We start from the raw sequence: 14,601 nt of genomic DNA, 5'->3' as shown, positions 1-14,601 counted from the left end.
GATTTCGCCTTATTGCGGAATTCAAAAAACAGAAAGTAGGTCTTTCATTGTGTGACAACATAAAAGAAGTTTTAAAAGTGGGGTATAAGGTAGAAGATAGGCATAAGAATAGAACTTTGTATTTATATGGCTTTAACCTTTAGAGGCATTCTTAACCTATTTTGTTTCACTTTCAGTTATTACGGCTGAAATTTTTGCCATTTGCAACTAAGAATTGTTTTCCATTCTGTTCAGGATCATATATTTAGTGGCAGCATCTGTTTAAGGTCTGGACACAGTCTGACATTAAAAATGACAACAACAATAACAAAAAACATAGGAACAAAACTCAAATTAGGATGTGTTCACTTCTGTTCCTTCAGTCTTTCATGTATATCTTCTCATTCTATAATCCATAATCAACCCAGACACAGTATGGGATAGAAGCCCAGAAAGCAGGCACAAATATACCGAATTCTAGCACTTAGGTTCTCTCCTCAGAGTCAAGCACTTTCCAGAGTGTGAGGAGGATATGAAATATCGTAAGCTAGTGGTCTCTGTATCTCTGGGAAGGGTATAAATAGGGGGTTGGAAAAACTACCCCTGTGCCCTTAGAGTACTGTCGTGGGTCCTGCTGCCCTTTGCATTTTGTCAAAGTGCTTGCTTATCAACACCTCCTGTCCTTTGCAAAGGGGGAGAGGATGGTGGTGATGGGGGAGCCAATTATGGCAGCTTCTCGCTGCAGTGCGCAGAGTGGCTGAGTTGTCATTCATTACCGCCTAATGTTTAGCTGCAGTATGCAAACCAACAAGGCTGCTGCGAGGAGTCGCAGCTGAGAAGGGAACGCCTGACAGAGGCAATAAAGCACCTTCTTCTTCAAGAGGTGCCACTGCAGGGTCATAGAATTTGCATGCGGCTCCAGTTGTGCCTGGAACTCAGGTTATTAATTATTATCCAAATTACCCCCCTTGTTACCTCCAAGCTCTCATTATGGCTGCAAATACAGGTATGTTCAACTCCCGCCCCACTGCCCCCATATATTATGCCACCACTTTGTTATATAACTACCGAGAGCAGGAGCCCATCAGAGGGACTTTAAACAAAATAAAAGCTCTGCCGGGGAGTGCTTTCTCTTTGTTTGGCTGAAAGAGGATGGCAGTAATGTAAAACACCTTCATTCTGAAATCCGACATCCATACTCATCAAGTGGACTTAGATTTTGAGATTATCTTCTGTCATTTTGTCACAATGCATTTGCTTTGCAAAGGGCAGGATCAGTGGGGGATGCTGTTACCCACGTTCAAAATCAGGTCCTGCTGCAAATGGAAATTAGAGGCATCTCAGAAGCAAGAGGTTAACCTGATCATTGTTGTTTATCGAGGCCCATATAGTGCCTTTCACAAACCTCAGAAGCTTTATGGAATTCTGACTGGCCCCATAACTCTGCCTGCTGGTGAAACATGGCTGCCCTTGCTGCAGGACTCATCTCTTTTGTAAAATCACCAGCAATCCAACAATAAATGATTTGCTTTAGAATAGTGGGCTGTCTCCTTGCCCTCATGACCTCCCTTCCTCTCCTAGCATCTAAGAATAGTCTCCACCCAGCTAGCCTGGTCCATATCCCAACTCCAGAGGATGTGCCAAGAAATTCAAACTGCCTGCACACCCTTATGAACTTCACTTCTTTTACTTGCAAATAGATACAACTATATAATTAATATTTATATCAGTACAAACTCATTTTTAAAATGCAACCAGTGGATACTGACTTTTATACTAAGCTGAAGCAAATATGATGATGTGGATGTAACATTTAGTACAATGCTTAGAAGTTCCATAAATATTGCTATTATTATTTGAATTAGTTTTATTAAAAAAATATAACTAGTTACTGACAAAATTTCTCAAACAAAAGCTATTGCATGGAAAACTGTGCTTCTGTTATCTGTATCTGTTAATTATTATCTCCATTGTCCCAAAGTAGGATTTTCAGAACGGATATCTCCCCCAGCCTTTACTTTCTCTTTCTCTGTATAGTGTGTGTGTGTGTGTGTGTGTGTGTATGTGTGTGTTGTGTGTGAAAATATGCTCTATGAAAGAAACTTCTGGCTCAATAACTATTTGTATGATTTGCTCAGGCTTCTGTCATTATGCCAGCTGAACCTGACTCTCCACCAATCAAGGCAGCAAAATGGTGAACGGTTGTCCATTTTATTGGATGGTGGGCAAGGAAGACTGTCTCAACAGATAGAATCACCATTTATGAATGTTTGAATTTCATAAAATTGTATCTTCTCCATGAAATATCTTTGCCTCTTGAATACTCGGAAAAAAGTTCTCAGCTCCTGTGTACGTTGAAACTTGGAGACAGCAAATTGAGGGCTGCAGTATTTTAATAAGGAGGTGATCACTTTTTCATATGTTGTAAAATATACACCTTGAGATTGGAAGCCGGCAAAGGCTTTCAAGCATCTTAGGTTTTACTCATTGAAAAAGGGAAAGCAGAAGTATTAGTAGAGGACCAACTGTGGGCCACCCACCTCACAACAATCCTCACAATACCTTTACAGGCAGGTATTATTTATTTATTACAGCTAAAGGCTGAAATGAAAAATGGCCAAAAAATCTTTTACAAATTGACAGAGTGAGGAGAAGAGTATGGCTTTAGCCCTAGAGCTAACCCGCAAAGACTATGTTCTTTGTCATGCTACAATATTTCTTTGGTGAGTGTTATGCCTCATAATATTCAGACTGCAAATGCTCAAACATCTTTGTAAATCTCTCTTTGAGAATATCCTTAATAGCTCTTTCCTCAGTTAAAGCAATCATCAGCATCATTACAATATCACCACATCTGCTTTTTGACCCAGAAGGAATTATTCACCTTGCCAGACTTAGTTCTAAACACGTTTTGCTTGTTTTTAGAAATTAAAATCACCACAAAAGTGTTAAACAAAGTTGGTCCATTGAATATATCTAGTTTCTAAATAAATCAAAAACAATTCCAAAAGGGAACACTACAATATTTTAAAATGGCAGCATCTATGAAATGAATATACAGCTCCATTGTGTGGCCACACACAGACCCCCTTATATCTTGCATTGCTCTTATTGCTGGTCATTTATCTATCCTATCTCATTTTGTTCTAACTTTCTTCCTGAAGGAGAGAGAGCTCCGGTGTGTACAAAAAACAAAGTGGAGGACATAGAGAAACTTTGTGGCTGTTGTTTCCCAAAGAATAGGGTTTGATTATCCTCATACCCAGGCCTGGGAGACACAATAAAGAAATTTGGAAGTTAGCTCACTCTCTTTTCCTCATGCCCTTCTACACCCATCATAGTGAAGTGGAGCCATCGGAGTGGTAAGGTGGAACTGAGATTTCTGCCTTGTGCCATCATCAAGCACTAATTCCAGTTTTTGGTTATTATGGTCTAGTGTCAGCTCTATTTGAGAAATAAAGAGGGTAGTTGCCCAAACCAAGGAATATGGAAGTGAGGAGAAACTCAGTGGTTGTGGAGGAGCATCCTGAGAAAGCCTAGGAAAGCTGTTCTCTGTAGTAACAAATGATGACAGGACTAAGTAAACTCTCCTTGAGATCCTCAGAAGCACTTGAGAAAGACACCGAGCTTCCTGACAGCAGCAGAAACAGGAAATTGAATGATGATCTTTAGGAAATTAGAAAGTGCAACTTGGCAGGCAGGAGAACCTGGGGACACCTGAGTTTTGTAAATAGACATCAAGATAGTTTTGAAAATAGACAACAAATTATAGCATGTTCGTTTAAAAGTGCTAAAAATTAGCATCTTATATTCACAGTTCTTACAGCTATGCTGGGCCCATTAGTCTCCTTTACATATAGTAGATAATGTACAAAAGAGCTCCTATCACACTGATTGACACCTAGTAAATGTTTAATATCTGGCAACTTTTATTGAAATATGTGATATTTGCAGAATTGTGGCAAATCGGAGAAGTGCCGTAACTCTAGATGAGAAACTACTATTTTGATTCGTAAAAAGAAAAGGAAGATGAATTTCCTAAATCCTGAGAAGGCTGGCATTGACCCTAGTAAGCTGCTATAGTGTATAGTTTGTAGGCATGTAGAAGTAGTAGCAGTAATGACTAAGAACTTAGGCAGTATTGGGCTCACAAAGAACAAATCATGCCAGACCAGCACCATTTATTTCATTGATAGTATTATTATTAGATGGCTGTATTAGGGAAGTAAAATAGGCCTAGTTTAGTTGGATTTCAGCAAGGCACATAACAAGCTCTTTCATGCTACTCTCTGTACAGGAAGAAATGTGAACTGGGCTTAAGGTAAGTAAATTAGGAACTTTGCAAATGGCTGTATCCAAAAGGTAATTAACAAATTATCACCATTTTGAAGGAATTGTGAGCAGCACCTAATAGAACACTGTCCTAATCAAACTTTTGATCACTGATGTGTATAGAGTAGTTTTGAAGAAACTATTTTATCGTTTGTCCAACATGCCCTATCTTCAGGATATTTTTAATTCCTATGGTATATGGACTGTATTTGGCTCTTTTCTCTCTTCCTTCTCTCTTTTCCCTCTTCACATTCTGGAAAGGATAGCAAATGTGATAGTAACAGGATCTGTATCCCAAAAGATCATTTGTTATCTAATGTTTTGTCCTGCTGTCATGTAACTGATAAATTTTGCATATAGGAAACTCCTCTGTGGATATATTCGGTTCCTCATTAACCTCAAAAAATGTTGTAGAGAAATAAAACACACAATAATTTGTTAATTGCTCAAATTATGATGCATTGAGAAGGCTTGAATAAGATGTGAGAATCCATGGCAGGGCACATTATTGGACACCTCTTTAAACTGATATGTTCTTTACATATTTGTTCAATGTTTATTTAGCACTGAGTTCCAGGTTGGGAGTATAGACTCAGAAGACCACTTGTGGTACTCCACATATTTTCTTCTATTCCCTGATTTGTTCAATCCTGCTAACCTGTTTGCAGGATAAAAGCCCTTCAGTTACCTGGAATTATCCTTCTGAGAAAGTAATTTAGCAATCATCTGCTCTTATACCCTATAACCCTTCTATATCCTAATCAATACTTTGAAATAATCCTATTAACCACATTATATACTCTCTCTCAAAAACAGTTTTGGTAGTGCCTTTCCAGTGATGTTTTAGGGCCTTCATAGATTAGAATCTTGAAAAACAGTAGGCTGGTAATCCAGTTCCATGAATCAGTAAGAGTCCCTTATTACCAAGGGACCATGTAATTTATCATTCAAACTGGGACACTTTGGAGAGTGGAAGGAGGGGCTATCAATACTGTTGCAGTAACAGCAGAGGTCACGTGGGCCTTCCCCAGACCAACCAGGATGCAAGGTCATCCTACTTATCATGACTCACCTGCTGCAGAGAAAACAAATGGTGACAGTTTAGGATGAATCCTTGGTCTTTTACGTTGCAATCCATTTTCAAACAAGTCCAGAGCATTCCTCTTCTATGAGGTCTTATACCTAGTCTATGGCCATATCACCATGAATATGACCAATCTCATCTGATCTCAGAAACTAAGCAGGTTTGGGCCTGGTTAGTACTTGCATAGAAGGAGTTCTTACACATAGAAACACATACCTTCCTGAAAAACATACCCTTATTCCTAGATTTTTGGGGAAGTGCATCTCACTCTGAGTACAGCCACCTCCTTTGCTCTGCTCTCAGGGCAGGATTAAACATAAGTTCCCATCTTGAGTCTTCTCCAAGGCAGGATCAAATACTGGTCCCTGTGTCCCTTGACTTTCAGTGAACACAAGTCAAGTGCTCCAGGTGGTTCTCATGCAGATCCCTTCACCTGACTTGAGGTGAGGGGAACGCCTCTACCGTCCTTATGGAGGCTGGAGGTGTGTGCTCAGCTTATGAACAGAGGGCCAGTTAATGGCCACTCCCTATGCAAAGCCTACACAGAATGTCCATAATCTCACTTTCAAATGCAGTTGTACTCGAAATCTGGCATTTCACCTTTGACCTTAGAAGTCACTGCTTATGAAAGTGTCCTGTAGTTTCCTGTTATGCTTTTACAGAGTGCCAGCAACCTAAAACAAAGGTTCTTCTTAGAAATTATACCTAAAAATTTTCTTTTGCAAATATCTTTGATGACCCTCTTCACTACTTCAAACATTATTCTTGGCAGACGGTGCTAATTACCTATTCAATTTCCAGTCTCTTTTTTCCCTGATGACGAAAAACTGATTTTATTTGGTGGGGTAGTGAGGCTGGTTAAAAATGATTCATCCTCAGACTTCCTTGAAAATAGATATTAACATGTGACCCTATTCTGTTCATTGAGATACAAGTGGCAGTTAGTGGTTGAGGTTTCTGGGAAAGCTTTTAAGAAGGACAAAGTTGATTTACACACCCTTTTGCCTTGTGCTCTTTTCTACTCCTTTCTGTCTGGCCTGCAGACATGATGCTTGAAGTACAGCTGCCATCTTAAGACCATAAAATCGAAACCACACAGTGAAGATGGCAGAGTAGGAAGATAGGAGGGACCTGGCTCACGGAATCATTGTCTTACTCTGCAATGCCAATACTCGAACTTGTTACATGCTGCAACTAAATCCGTTATTTCTGTAAACCACTTTTGTAGGGATTTTCTAGTGCTGGCAATTGAATTGGTTGCGTTTCTGACTGATTGAGTTCTCTGAGAATGCAGTATCTTTCTACCTGGAGTAAGGAGGAGGTAAAACACAACAATGCCCACGCACACACACTCTTCTGAGAACAATGGGATGCTCCCCAATTGTTTTCTCCAGCTCTCATAAAACTTGCCTGGGAGAGGAAGCAACAATAAAGACAGTAAAAATAAAAAGCTGTTTCTCTAAGATTTCCCTGATATGTGGAAATTACAAGACTGCCTTGTTTTGTATCCTAAATCACAAGACATAACATCAAGGATTTCTTTCTCATGGAGCTATGGTTTGAGTATGCCGGAATATGGAATGAATGCGTCCAACTGTACATTTACTCACTCATTCTATGATGGAGCATTTCCTCTGTGCCCAGGATAGCCAGAATGGAGAAGAGGCAGGAGAAAGCATCACACTGTGTGGCCTCCTTGGTCTGACAGCAGTGTTGATACCCTCAGGGAGTATCACTAGCTTTTGAAATTAGTGAAGTTATGGGAAGGGGTGTTTGTAAAAAAATGAAAAAAAAATCTTTTAGGGTCCTGGCAAGCAGCATAAAGATGTGTGAAATGTGAAGTGACAGATATAAGACAATTGGTAATGGTGGGGTCTGTCAAACTAGAGAGGGCAAGCTGGCTTAAAGGATTGAGCCAGCATTTAAAAAATTCATTGCTAACTCCCCACCCGCTAAAGAAACATGTTGTATAGAGCCATCCAAAGAGAGATAAAAAGTTTTTCTTTCTTGATTTATTGAGGATAGTTACAAAAGGAGACAACAAAGGGGGAAACAGAAGCAAAATAATATAGCCTATATGTCTCTTGCTAGCTGAGGGAACTATTTTATGAGCCCTAAGAAACTGCTCAGGAACCCCAAGATTTAATTAGGAAATAACTGAGTGAGTCCTTAACTCTCATAATTGGTAGATACAAAGCTAAATAATGTACTTTTGTTATTATAATTATGTCTTCATTTTTATCCTCAACCTGATATTGCCTGGACATTTCTTGTTTCTATGAATAGTTTTGCAGTTATGATGATAGGTAACAAAGTACATTCATTTCAGGCACCACACTTTTCAATCATCTTTGACCACATAGGACATGATCAATAAATGTTTGTTGAACTAATGAAGGAAACTTCAGTTGTGCCTGGTAATATTAATGATGATGATGATAAAAGCTGTGGTAATACTAACAATAAATATAATGTATTGAGTGATTATTGTGTATAAGACAGTATCCATGGATAATCTTTAAAGGTGACAAAACAGTGTTGTGGAGGAGTTATAAAAATTTGTGAAGCCAGCTTGAGGTAGAGCAGGATGGCTGAATAGAAGCCTCTGCTGATTGTCCTCCCTGCAGGAACACCAAATTGAACAACCATCCATACAAGAAAGCAATTTCATGAGAAGCAAATATCAGGTGAGTGATCACACTACCTGGTTTTAACTTTATATCACTGAAAGAGGTGCTGAAGATGGTAGGATAGACAGTCTTGAATTTCCAATGCCCCACCTCTCCCATCCACTAGTGTGGCTGTGCAGCATGGATAAATTATTTATGTGCTTGGGGGAGGGAGAGCGCAGTATTGTGGGACTTTGCATTGGAATTCAGTGCTGCCCTGTCACGGTGGGAAGCAACACTGGGCAGAACTTAGACAGTGCCCACAGAGAGAGAATTAAACAGCCGTATCCAGAGAGGAATCCACCATCCTAGCAGTCAGAATGTGAGTTCTGGCAAGCCTTTCCATCACGGACCAAAGTGCTCTAGAATCCTAAAATTTGAAAGGCAGTCTAGCCACAAAAACTGCAATTGCTGAGCAAGTCCTGGTGCTGTGTTGCATTTGGAGCCAGTGGACTTTGGAGGCATGTGACCTAGTGAGACACAAGCTCGGGAGGCCAAGGGAGCGCTTGTATTACCCCTTCCCCAACCCCAGGGACTGTAACTTACAGCTCTGGGAGAACTTCCTTCCACTTGAGGAGAGGAAAGAGTAAAGAGGACTGTATTTTGCAACTTGGATACCAGCTGAGCCCCAGTAGTATATGGCATTAGGCACAGTCCTGAGGCCCCCATCTCAAGCCCTAGCTCCTGGATGACATTTCTAGACACACCCATTGCCCTGAAGGGAAAGACCCAGTCCTGGAAGGATTCACCAACTGCTGACTAAAGAGCCATTAGGCCCCTAATAATCAGAACTGGTACCCAGGCAGTACTTGCTGTGGGTTTTGGGTGAGAATCAGAGAGTGCTGACTTCAGTAGGGACCCAGCACATTCCCAGAAGTGGTAGGTATGGGGAGGGACTCCTTCTGCTTGAAAAAAAGAGAGGGAAAAGTAAAGGGGACTTTTTCTTGCAACTTAATTATCAGCTCATCCCCAGTGGGGTACACTGCCAAGGAGGCTCTGATTCTGGACCTTGTCTCTTAGAAGACATTTCTTGACCTGCCCTGGGCCAGAGGGAAGGCCACTGCCTTGAAGGGAGGATCATAGGCCTGGCAGCATTTACCACAAGCTGACTGAAGAGCCCTTTGGCTTTAAATGAACATTGGTGGTAGCCAGGCAGTACTTGCCATGGGCCCGGGGCAGTAGCAGCCACAGAGAGAGGCCCCTTTGCCTGTGAAACAGAGAAGAAAGAGTGGCAAGGACTTTGTCTTATGGCTTTGGTGCCAGCTCAGCTGCAGTAGAATAGAGAACCAGGTAGATTCCTAAGGTTTTCAGCTCCAGGCCCTTGTTTCCAGATGAGCGACCCACCTAGAGCCAGGGAAACTCACTACCCTGAAGGGAAGGACACAAGGCTTACTGGCTTTGCCATCTATTGGTTGTAGGGCTAGTACCTTGAGCAAACGTAGGCAGTAGCCAGGCAATGGTTACTGCAGGCCTTAGGTGAGACCCAGTGGTATGCTGGCTTCAGGTCTGACCCAGTGCAGTCTCAAGGGTGGTGGCCACATGGGTGCTTGTGTCACGCATGCCTCAGATCCAGGCAGCTCAGGAGAGAGAGAGAGAGAGACAGACAGACTCTGTTTGTTTGGGAGAAAGCAAGGGAAGAGAATAAGACTCCCTGCCTAGTAATCCAGAGAATTCTTCTAGATTTTATCTAAGATCACCAAGGCAGTACTTCTATGGGTCTGTTAGAGACACAGTGTTATTAGGCCTGGGGTGCCCCCTAATGCAGATACAGCTGCAGTGACTGAAAAATTATATCACAACACTCAAGTCCCCTTGAATAGCTGGAAAGCCTTTCCAAGAAGCATGGGTACAAACAAGCCAAGACTGCAAAGACTACAATAAATACTTAACTCTTCAATGCCCAGACACCACTGAATATCTACAAGCATCAAAACCATTCAGGAAATCATGACCAAACCAAGTAAATAAGACACCAAGGGTCAGTTTTGAAGAAACAGAGATATATGACCTTTCAGAAAGATAATTCAGAATAGCTGTTTTGAGGAAAGTCAATGAAATTCAAGGTAACACAGAGAAGACATTCAGAATCCTATCAGATAATTTTTTAAAAGACTTAAAATAAAAGAATTAAGCAGAAATTCTGGAGTTGAAAAACACCGTCAATATACTGAAGAATGCATCAGAGTATTTTAACAGCAGAATCAACCAGGCCGAAGAAAGAATTGGTGAGCTTGAAAACAGTCTATTAGAAAATACATAGTCAGACAAGACAACAGAAAAAAAGAATAAAAAATAATGAAGCATGCCTACAAGATCTGGAAAATAGCCTCAAAAGGGCAAATTTAAGTAAGATTTATTGACCTTAAAGAGGCAGTGGGAAAAGAGAGAGGGGTAGAAAGTTTATTCAAAGGGATAATAACAGAGAGCTTTCTAAACTGAGAGAAAGGCAACAATATTCAAGTACAAGAAGGTTATAGAACACCAAGTAGATTTAACCCAAAGAAAACTACCTCAAGACATTTAATCCAAACATCCAAAGGTCAAGCATACAGAAAGGATCCTAGAAGCAGCAAGAGAAAAGACACAAATGACATACAGTGGAGCTCCAATACATCTGGCAGCAGACTTCTCTGTAGAAACATTACAGGCCAGAAGAGAGTGGCATAACATATTTAAAAGGCTGAAGGAAAAAAAAAAAAACACTTTTATCCTAGAATAGTCTATCTGGCAAAAATATTCTTAAAACATGAAGGATATATATAAAGACTTTCTCAGACAAACAAAAGCTGAGGAATTTTGTCAACATCAAACCTGTCCTACAAGAAATGCTAAATGGGATTCTCTAATCTGAAAGAAAAGGCTATTTATATAACATGAGGAATCATAAATCATCTGAAGGTACAAAACTCACTGGTAATAGTAAGTACAAAGAAAAACACAGAATATTATAACACTATAATCATGGTGTATAAACTACTCATATCTTGAGTAGAAAGACTAAAAGATGAACAAATCCAAAATAATAACTAGAACAACTTTTCAAGACATAGTATAATAAGATATAAATAGAAGCAACAAAAAGTTAAAAAGGAGGAAGACAAAGTTAAAATGTAAAGTTTTTATTAGTATTCTCTTTGCTTGTTTGTTTATGCAATCAGTGTTAAATTGTCATCACTTTAAAATAATAGGTTATAAGATATTATTTGCAATCCTCATGATAACAGAAAATAATAAAATACAACAGATGCACAAAAAATTTAAAAGCAAGTAATTAAAACATATCACCAGAGAAAATCACATTCACTAAAAGAAGAAAGGAAATAAGGAGGAACAGACCACAGAACAACCAGAAAACAAATAACAAAATGGCAGGAATTTTTACTTAGCAATGATAACATTGAAGGTAAATGAACTAACCTCTGCAATCAAAAGAGCATGGTGACTCGCGCCTGTAATACCAGTACTTTGAGAGGCCCAGGGGGGTAAGATCAACTAGAGTCAATAGCTCTAGACCAGCCTGACCAACATGGTGAAACCCCGCCTCTACTAAAAATACAAAAAATTAGCCAGACATGGTGGTGGGCACCTGTAATCTCAGTTATTCAGGAGGCTGAGGCAGGAGAATCACTTGAACCTTGGAGGCAGAGGTTGCAGTGAGCCGAGATCATGCCATTGCACTCCAGCCTGGGCAACAAGAGCCAAACTCTGTGTCAAAAAATAAAATAAAATAAATAAATAATAAAAAAATAGAGTGATTGATTTAAAAAAGACCCAATAATCTGTTGCCTACAAGAACAACACACTTCATCTCTATAGACAGACATAGACTGAAAATAAAGGGATGGAAAAAGATATTCCATGAAAATGGAAACCATAAAAGAGTCGGAATAGCTATATTTATATCAACCACAATAGATTTCAAGATGGAAATGCTAAAAAGAGACAAAGAATGTCATTATACAATGATAAAGGACTCAATTCAGGAAGAGGATATAACAATTGTAAATATATATGCACCTTAAACTGAAGCACTCAGATATATAAAGCAAATATTATTAGAGCTAAAGAGAGAGAGAGACTCTGATATAATATGACATAATAATAGCTGGAGACTGCAACATCCCACTTTCATCATCCAAATAGAATATCAACAAAGAAACATCAGACTTATTATTTACTATAGGCCAAATGGACCTAATAGATATTTATAGAACATTCATCCAATGGCTGCAGAATATACATTCTTCTCATTACATGACTCATTCTCAAAGATAATCCATATGTTAGGTTTTGGATTTCTTCACGATCCAATCTTGACAGAGTAAGACTGAAAAAAAAGATGAAAGAAAGAAAATAAGAAGGAAGGAAGGAAAGAAGGATATCAGAGCAGAAATAAATGAAATTGAAATGAAGAAAACAATACAGAAGATCAATAAAAGGAAGCGTTGGTTCTTTGAAAAGATAAATAAAATCAACAAACCTTTAGCCAGACTAAGAAAAAGAGAGAGAAGACACCAGTAAATAAAGTCAGAGATGACAAATGAGACATTACAACCTATACTATAGAAAATCAAAGGATCATTGGAGCCTACTATGAGCAACTATATACCAATAAATTGCAAAACCTAGGAGAAATGGATAAATTCCTAGACACATACAACTTACCAAGATTGGACCATGAAGAAATCCAAAACCTGAACAGATTAATAACAAGTAAGGAGATCAAAGCCATAATAAAACTGTCCCAGCAAAGAAAAGCCAGGGACCCAATGGCTTCACTGCTGAATTTTACCAAACATTTAAAGAAGAACTAATACCAATTATATTTAAACTATTATGAAAAGTAGAGGAGGAGGGAATACTTTCATGCTCATTGTATGAGGCCAGTATTTTCCCTGATACCAAAACCAGACAAAGACATTAAAAAAACAAAACAAAACAAAACAAACTTCAGGCCAATATTCTTGGTGAACATTGATGCAGAAATCCTCAGCAATATACTAGCAAACTGAATTCAACACCACATTAGAAAGATTAGTCATCATGACTGAGATTTATCCCATGGATGCAAGGATGGTACAACATATGCAGATCATCACTGTGATACATCATATCAACAGAATGAAGGACAAACATCCTATAATCATTTCAATTGATGCTGAAAATGCATTTGATAAAATTCAATGTCCCTTCAAGATAAGAACCCTAAATAAAACTGGCTATAGAAGGAACATACTTCAACATGATAAAAGCCATACATAACATACCCACAGTTAGTAGCATACTAGATAGGGAAAAACTGAAAGTCTTTCCTCTAAGGTCTGAAGCATGACAAGGATGCCCACTTTCACCACTGTTATTCGACATAACACTAGAAGTCCTAGTTAGAGCAATCAGACAAGAGAAAGAAATAAAGGCATTCAAATTGGAAAGAAAGAAGTCAAATTTTCCTTGTTTGCAGACATTATGGTCTTATATTTGGAAAAACCTGAAGACCCCACAAGAATACTATTAGAACTGATCAAAACATTAAGTAAAGTTGCAGAATACAAAATCAACATACAAAAATCAATAGTATTTCTGTATTCCAACAGCAAACAATCTTTAAAAGAAATCAATAAAGTAATCCCATTTGTAATAGCTACAAATAAAATAAAATACCTAGGAACTTAACCAAAGAAGTGAAAGATCTCTACAGTGAAAACTATAAAACATTGAAGGAAAAAATGCTCAAGAGGACACTGAAAAATAGAAAAAGATTCCATGTTCATGGATTGGAAGAATCAATACTGTTTAAATGTCCACAGTATTGTCCACCCAAAGAATCTACAGATTCAATGCAATACCCTTCAAAAGACTAATGACATTATTCACAGAAATAGAAAAAACAATTATGAAATATATATAGGATCACAAAAGACCCAGAATAGACAAAGCCATCCTCAGCAAAACGAATAAAACTGGAGGAATCACATTACCTGGTTTCAGATTATATTACAGAGCTATAGTAACCAAAACAGCATGGTACTGGTATAAAAACAGACACATAGACCAGTAGAACAGGATAGAGAAAATGTAAACAAATCCATACGCCAATAGTGAGTTCATTTTCAATAAATGTGCCAAGAACATACATTGGGAAAAAGACAATCTCTCCAATAAATGATGCTGGGAGAAATGGAAATCCCTATGCAGACAAATGGAACTAGACCCCTGTCTTCCACCATATACAAAAATAAAATCAAAATGGATTAAAGATTTAAATCTAAGTTCTTAAACTATGATACTACTAAAAGAAAACTTTAAGGAAACTTTCCAGGATATTGTACCAGGTAAAGACTTCTTTAGTAATACCCAACAAGCACAGGCAACCAAAGAATAAATAGACAAATGGAATCATATCAAGCCTTCTGCACAGCAAAGAAAACAATACACAAAGTGAAGAGACAGCCCACAGAATGGGAGCAAATATTTGCAAACTACCCATCTGGGATTAATAACCAAAATACATGACTGGGCATGGTGGCTCATGCTCAT

The sequence above is a fragment of the Papio anubis genome, chromosome 1 (genome assembly GCF_008728515.1).
Source record: "Papio anubis isolate 15944 chromosome 1, Panubis1.0, whole genome shotgun sequence".
NCBI classification, from domain to species: Eukaryota; Metazoa; Chordata; class Mammalia; order Primates; family Cercopithecidae; genus Papio; species Papio anubis.
Note: the sequence above shows the minus strand (reverse complement) of the source record.